This window comes from Alexandromys fortis, unplaced genomic scaffold, assembly GCF_014885135.2.
Source record: "Alexandromys fortis isolate MF-2015 unplaced genomic scaffold, M_Fortis_MF-2015_v1.1 scaffold_82, whole genome shotgun sequence".
Classification (NCBI taxonomy): domain Eukaryota; kingdom Metazoa; phylum Chordata; class Mammalia; order Rodentia; family Cricetidae; genus Alexandromys; species Alexandromys fortis.
This window is the reverse complement of record NW_026067963.1, coordinates 1,484,092-1,491,438: the sequence shown is the minus strand read 5'-3', so window position 1 is coordinate 1,491,438 and position 7,347 is coordinate 1,484,092. Positions and strand designations below refer to the sequence as shown.

The 7,347-nt window shown below is 48.3% G+C and overlaps 1 long non-coding RNA gene across 4 annotated transcripts in view; it reads left to right on the top strand.

The window, feature by feature from the left end:
• Nucleotides 1-1,324: 1,324 nt before the first annotated feature.
• Nucleotides 1,325-7,347, top strand: part of LOC126508445 (uncharacterized) — a 13,539-nt gene continuing 7,516 nt past the window's right edge. Inside the window, exons 1-3 of one of the 4 annotated variants that reach the window (XR_007593818.1) lie at nt 1,325-2,987; nt 5,411-5,577; nt 5,818-7,252. This is a non-coding gene — a long non-coding RNA (uncharacterized lncRNA). Of the gene's footprint in view, nt 2,988-3,628; nt 4,288-5,410; nt 5,578-5,817; nt 7,253-7,347 lie in introns of those variants that run through there. The other 3 variants (XR_007593817.1, XR_007593819.1, XR_007593816.1) reach the window with 3 other exon arrangements.

The window sequence follows — 7,347 nt, the reverse complement described above, 5'->3', positions numbered from 1 at the left end:
ACACGTGACATAGCCCTGACCAAAACACAGACGGAAGTCCCTGAAAAGGAGACTCCTGGAGATAATTCTGCCCACTCCCACATCTCTGTGTAACTTGTGACTAGAGATACTGACCATCTTTCCAAGTATGCGTGGGTGACACACAGCCTTGGAAGATAAATTTACCACATCTCTAAAGCAAGAGGAGGCCTCGCTCGGAACCTTGAAAGACAGCATTTTCCTCCAGAGCAAAGGACAGGTCTGTCTGCAGCCCCTTGGGTAAGATGTGGGGTTCAGTAGCTCGGGGTTCATTTCTTCTGAAGTAGCCACTGCTTAGGCCAGCACTTCTGCAGGTCCACCTACAGCCCTGTAGTTGTCAGGCCTCGAAGGACTGTCTCAGACATGCTGGTGTGTGGGTGGGTGTGCATGCATGCTGTATATATATGTGGCGTATGTGTTGTATATACATGTGTGTGTGCATATGTGTCTGTGGTGTATGTATATGTGTGTGCGCATGCATGCTGTATATGTGTGTATGTGGTGTATGTGTATATGTGGTGTATATACATGTGTGTGCATTGTATATATGTGTGTGCATATGTGTGTGGTGTATATGTGTGTGGTGTATGTATATACGTGTTGTATATGTGTGTGTAGTGTATGTGTTGTATATACATGTGTGCATTGTATATATGTATGTGTGTGGTATATGTATGTATGTGTTGTATATGTGGGGGGTGTATATTTGTGTGTGGTATGTGTGTATGTGTTGTATATGTATGTGTGTGGTGTATGTGTGAATGTGTTTTGCGTGTGTGTGCATGTGTGAGTGTGATATATGTATGAGCATCAGGTATCCTCTTTATCATTCTCTGCCCCATTCCTTTGAGGCAGAGTTTTGTCATTGGACTTGGAGCTCCTATTTATTTTTCTGGCAGGTAACTAATGAATTCCAGTGATCCTCCTGCCTGAGCCCTTTAGACTAAGGTTATGGCTGTACATGCACCTAGATTTTCTGGTCCTACTGCCTATGCAGCAAGCACTTGTAATCCATGAGTCATCACTCCAGCACTGCCACCCCACACACAAAGTGATCTAATTCAAAGGGGTATAAAGTAGAGCTCAGAGACGAGAAAAAAAGTGAGTTTTTGTTTGTTGTACAGTTCCTGTGTAGATAAAGAAAAAGTTCTAAAAATCATGATGATCATGCAGGAATGTGTTTAATGCCAATGAATTGCACACTTAAGAAGGATAAAAAAAATGAAGGTGGGCGGTGGTGGCACACGCCTTTAATCCCAGCACTCAGGAGGCAGAAGCAGGAGGATCTCTGTGAGTTCGAGGCCAGCCTGGTCCACAAGAACTAGTTCCAGGACAACCAGTCTTGAAAAAAAAAAATTGAATGATAAAAATTGCTAGGCATAGTGGTGCACAGCTTTATCCCCAGTTCTTGGGGGACAAAGGCAATCGGAGCGCTGTGTGGGTTCAAAGCCCTCTTGCTCTACATAGCAAATTCTAGGCCAGCCCAGAAACCTTGTCTAAAAACAACAAAAGAATGGTTCAGATGATAATATATTTATTATTGTACATATATTTATCACAAAAAGTTCTAGGGCTGGGGAGATAGCTCATAAAGTGTTTGCTGTGTATGCATAAGGGCCTGTGTTTGGTCCCCTAAATCCAAATTTAAATTAAAAGCAACAGCAACAAAGGGTGTGATGATATATGTTTGCAATTCCAGCCTGCAAGGTGGACACAGGAGGATGCCTGGGACTTGTGAACCATCCATCCTAAGCCTCTGTCAGAGATAAGCCCTACAAGATAGCTGGCTTCTGCGGAACAACAGCCAAGATTGACCTCTGGTTCCCACATGTATGCACATCCATGTCCACCAGATAAACATGTACCCGCTACACACACACACACACACACACACACACACACGCACGCACACAAACAACACACATGCATGAAGTCAGCCAATCTCGAAGAGGAAGGCTCGGTAGGCTCTGTTTCTATGAGGGAGGGAGAAATGAAGTTGATTTTTAAGTCTTTATTTTGAGTTTATTTTGGGGTCTTCTTGCTTTGCTGCACACCTGTCTACTGGTGGAGCAGAGCAGCCAAGACACAGACCACGGATGCTCTTAGGTGAGGGTCAAGTGATCCCCAGCGGCATCTACCTCTTCTGGGACTTTTCTTACCTATCCACTTCACTTCAACCTTCTGCTCTTAGGAGTAACGTTGGAGCATCCTCCGGTCCCCTGAGGGTGTGTGAAGCCAGAATTGGTGGATGGAAATATTATAGGGTTCTTTCCATCCCTATCATCTGTTTATTTTCCTTCCTGTATATTTCATAACGTGGTGTAGAGATTTCTGATTCAGCGGTTAAAATAGCCTGTGTGTTAGTTATCACTTCCCCGTGACCCACTTTAGACCCAATTACTCATTCTGGCGTTTGGGGTTCGAGTTTCAAAAAGATTGTACTCTGCAACTGAAGTATGTGTCTGGAGGAGAAAGGGGGGCTGGAGAGGACAGCGACAGAATGCCTGTTTCTGTCCCATTCTCCTGCGAAAGCTCTCACGCTCTACCCTCTCCAGTTACCCCACAACTAACACTCAATGTTTCTCCATCCTCACTCTCATTTCCCTCCTGGGTGCTCAACTGGGACCCCAGTGAGACAGGTGCCTGCTCCTGGGAGACTCACACCAGGGAGCTTTCTCTCCTACTGTAGAGTCCAGCAAGAGTCTGGAGCAGGAATTCCCATCCAGTGGGCCGGCACTTGCAGACGCTCCCCGGATAATTCTGAGCTGGACCCTTGGGCCACATTTTTTGAGTGACACACTGTGCCTGGGAAAAGGAGCTGGACGCTATGCTCCACGGAAGAAACCGCGAAGACTGAAGGAGCCCAGAAAAAGGAGACACTGGGGTAGTCTGAGAGATGAGGGGAGAGGACCCTGCGCAGATGCGGAGGCACAGTGCGTTCTGTGGCGTGTGGCCTCTCCTCACGGAATGTAAGGCTAAGACTTTGGGGTCCTGCTCTTCTCACTGACAGCCTTGCAACACGAGGGATACTATCCTCTGCGAGGGTTCAGGCGAGCAGTGTAGATCTCCTGGTAGCAGAGGTCCTAACAAGGCCTCGTTCCACCAGTCCTGGGTGATGATAGTATTATGATCTGCTCCCAGGGATGGGTCAACATGCACACTCAGTACACACTCACTGTCCAATACATGATGGCTAGTGTTATTTTATTATTCTAGAGCTTTTATAGATTCCTCAAAATGGGATTGCTGGATAAAGACTCTTGTAAGAATTACTGAGTGTTGCTTGTAGAAATTGAGTGTTATGGGGGGGGGGGTGCACACCTTTAATCTCAGCACTCAGAAGGCAGAGGCGGTGGGGGGGGGGGACTCTGAGTTTGAGGCCTGTTTGGTTTATAGAGTGAGTTCTAGGACGGCCAGGGCTACACAGAGAAACTCTGTCTCAGAAAAAAAGAAAAGAAAGAAAAGAAAGAAAAGGAAAAAGAGAAAGAGAGAAAGAGAGAAAGAAAGAAAGAGAGAGAGAGAGAGAGAGAGAGAAAGAAAGAAAGAAAGAAAGAAAGAAAGAAAGAGAGAGAAAGACGATTTTCCTTTGAGTTGCTTTAGTGTCTTAGTTTGACCATGGTAGATAAGGACAGCTGTGAACATGTGATCCTGGGTGCCTGGGAGAACGGCAGCCACTGTTTTCCTTCTCATCTTCCTCTTCCTATTACTCCAACTTCCTCTGCCTTACTGTTATCTCTCCCTACCACACACACGTACGCACCTGCACGTACGCACGCACACACACACCTGGAAATTCCTTTAAAATGACATCTCTTCTCCGGAAAGCAGATTACAATGCAGTTTCCTGAAAATGCGCCTGGGCCTTTCACTCAGCCCTCCTCCAGCTCATTCATCCAATAACACCTGGCCAGAGGCAAGAGAGTTAGCAGGACCCCGGTGGGGCAGCCATCACAGAGCCACAAGCCCAGCATCAGAGGGGTGGCTGGAGGGGTGACGATACCTAGAAACCACGTCGGGAGAGGTCAGATACTTGGGACTAGAGAAGCGAACCGTCAGGTCTCCAGCTGAGCCTTCCATCCCAGCCGGCTCTCCTGGAAGGCAGCTGCGGAGGGATGGGCTGAGAGCCTTGTGGGATTTGCCTCAGTTGCATGAATGCCCGTTGCCAGGCAGAGAGAAACAGACTGCAGACTGCCCCTCTGCTGTGCCTGCTTACCTTGGCATACGTCTGGCACCAGAAGGCTGCCGTTTAGGTTGGTGAGTGCCAAGCTGGTGAGTGAACCACCCTCTACGATCTCAGTTTGGAGTGAATCGTTGAAGTGTTTGCGCATGAAAACTTTCTTTCCTTGATTAGCGTATTACACGGCTGCATCGCTCTTGACAGCCGGGCTGTTTTTAAACAAGCTGAGGCCCTCCGCCCCCACTACCCCTAGCATTCCCACCATCCATGTTCCTACTGTAACTGAAATCTACTGTTTTGGAAAAATGCTGTGAGAAATTCCCTGTTCCTGAAATGCTGCTTTGTTGCTTTGGCTTTCCCTAAATTCCTCAGTTCCAATTTATGGCAGACACCTCACCCCCTCCCACCCACCCCATCCCACCTCACGCCCTCCCACCCACCCCATCCCACCTCACCCCTCCCACCCACCCATTCCACCTCACCCCTCCCACCCACCCCCACCCACCTTACCCTCCTGTGAGTCTCTGTCCAGTTTAGAATGTAAACATCACATTGAAATCCAAATCGGAAACCCACGAAGCTCAGAGGGGGCACAGTTCACGTACTGGCTGTGCAAGAAGCATGAGGACTTGAGTTCACGTCCCCCAGGGTCCATGAACAAACCAGGCGTGATGATGTTTATCTGTAATCCTGGGGCTGGAGGAGGTGGCAAGTGGATCTCAGGGCCTCCCCGGCCAGCCAGTCTAGCAGAAATAGTGAGATCCAGGTTCAGTAGGAGACTGACTCAAAACATAAGGTTGATCACCAGCTAAAGACATTCCGATGTTAACTTCTAGCTTCTACACCTCTCTCTCTCTCTCTCTCTCTCTCTCTCTCTCTCTCTCACACACACACACACACACACACACACACACACATTAGAAAAAAACTTTTCTTTGGCTCAAAGAGATGAAGCCAAAGGGAGAATGCCCAGCTTATCGCCAAGGATAAACACAGGTTGACAAAGTCTTGTGTTTGTTTTAACTACAAAGAAATGGGGATGAGGAACCAACATGAGAGCCAGGCCGCCTAGAGTCCCCCTCAGATCCACTTCCCCTAGAGTCCCTGACAACCAACACTGCTCAGAGCAGCTTGAGCATGCTGCTGAGACTGCCAACAAACCCGCCCAAAGGAAATCATGTCATTTATTAATAATGTCATATTCCTTTTCAACAGAAAAGGCCAGGGAGGGAGAAACGCCACTGTGGTGACAGCTATTTGAAGATGTGAAGTTTCCAAAGACCTCAGTGCTGGGACATTCAACTCCAGGGCCCTACTACAGGGCTGCCAGGATAAATAGGAAAAAGGCAATGGGTTCAGAAATGCCTGGTACCAACCAGAAGGTGAGCACCGAGTGTCCTCACTGTGAGGACTCAGAAGCCACAGTACCCAAAGAGACTTTGGGATGCAACTCTAGAGAGGCAGAAGAGGGATTCTTGTGGGGAGGGTGTGTGTGTTTTATCTTAGTGAGTTCAGGGCCTTAGTAATGGGGTTTCTGCAAGATTGAAAACAGCCAGTGCCTCCTCCCTGAACCCCGACTTGTCCTGGTTCTCTCTTCTGCTTTCATACCAATCCTCCCTTAGTGCTCCTCACCTGCTTCTGCTTCCGATTGCTCCAAGACTACTCAACACTTCTCTTCCGTAGCCTGGACCTCTGCATCCTTCTGGAGCTGTGTCCTCCCTGGCATCTCACAGCCACCTCAGAACCCAAGCTGCCTGCTGACTGAACCCTGCTTTCTACCTAAAGACACCTCTGCCTGGATGTTCTTACCTCAGTCAGCGGGACTAGGGACCTTCCACCCATCCCATCACCTACAAGCCTTGTCCACACTCCACAGTTTGGAAATTACTAATCCTCTCAGCTTGACTCCCAAGCTACCAGCCATTATGACTCATCTGTCCTTCAGTCTCTCTGGCTGGGTAAATATTAGCACATGAAGAGACCACTGAAATCATTCTCTTCGGCCCCTCGGGAGTGACTTTAGCCTCTTGGGTATATGTTCAGCCTCTTTGGGAGTGTCACAAATCCCTCACCAGTATTCACCAGCCCTTCGGGCTTGCTCTCATCCACCTCAGGAGTGTTCTCAGCCCTTCTGGAGTGTTCTCGGCCCCTCGAGAACGTTCTCAGCTCCTCACAAGTGTTCTCAGCCTGTGTGGTGTGTTCTCAGCTCCTCCAGAGTGTCCTCAGCCCCTGAGGTGTGTTTTTAGCGCCTCCTGAAAACAGCTCTTCAAGGATGCTCTTAGCCCCACTAACAGTTTGTCGGCCTCCTTGGGCACGTTCTCAGCCTGTTGGGAGTATTCTCAGCCCTTCAGGTGTTTCCAGCTCCCCCAGGTTGTCTGTCCTGCGCCTTCCACCTCTAGAAGGTGACAGCTGGATATTTCTCAGGTGAGAGGGGTGCACTCCCTTGTGTCTTTACAGGTGAGAGTTGCAGAATTGGGTGCCTGCAGTTGATGCTAGCTTGTCTTTGGTTTCCTGCCCCACTAACCCTCAAGGGTGTCTTTCTTCTTTGTGGTTAGCTCAAGACTACCACGTGGGTTCTTCGTTGCTAGCCTCACACCCACATCCCAGACCGGAAGAAACAACTGCCAGCATCCCTGTCTAGAAAGCATCTCTTTTCCAGAAATCCTCAGAAGATTTCCCTTAATCTCACCAACCAGAGCTATGTCACAGGACATCCACAGCTAAGGTTAGTCCAAGGCAAACAGCTAGGAGAGTCTCAATTCTGACCTGGAAGCACTCACTCCCCGGAAGTGTCTGCCTGTGGGGACCAAGAAGAAAAGAGATTGGTAGTGATTAGTGCCCTCCTCATGCTCCATCTAAAATGGGGTTAGAATTTACCTTGGTGAGTCATTGGATTTCAGAGAGTGATGTGGGAATGATTTCTTACTAATAAAGAAACTGCCTTGGCCCATTTTATTGGATAGAAAATTAGGTAGGCGGAGTATACAGAAGAGAATTCTGGGAGAAAGAAGGTTAGAGGAAGAGTCGCCATGATGCTCCCACTCCAGACAGACGCAGGTTAAGATCCTCTCTGGTAAGCCAGCTCATGGGCTACACAGAATATTAGAAATGGGTTAGAACAATATGTAAGAGCTAGCCAATAAGAAACTGGA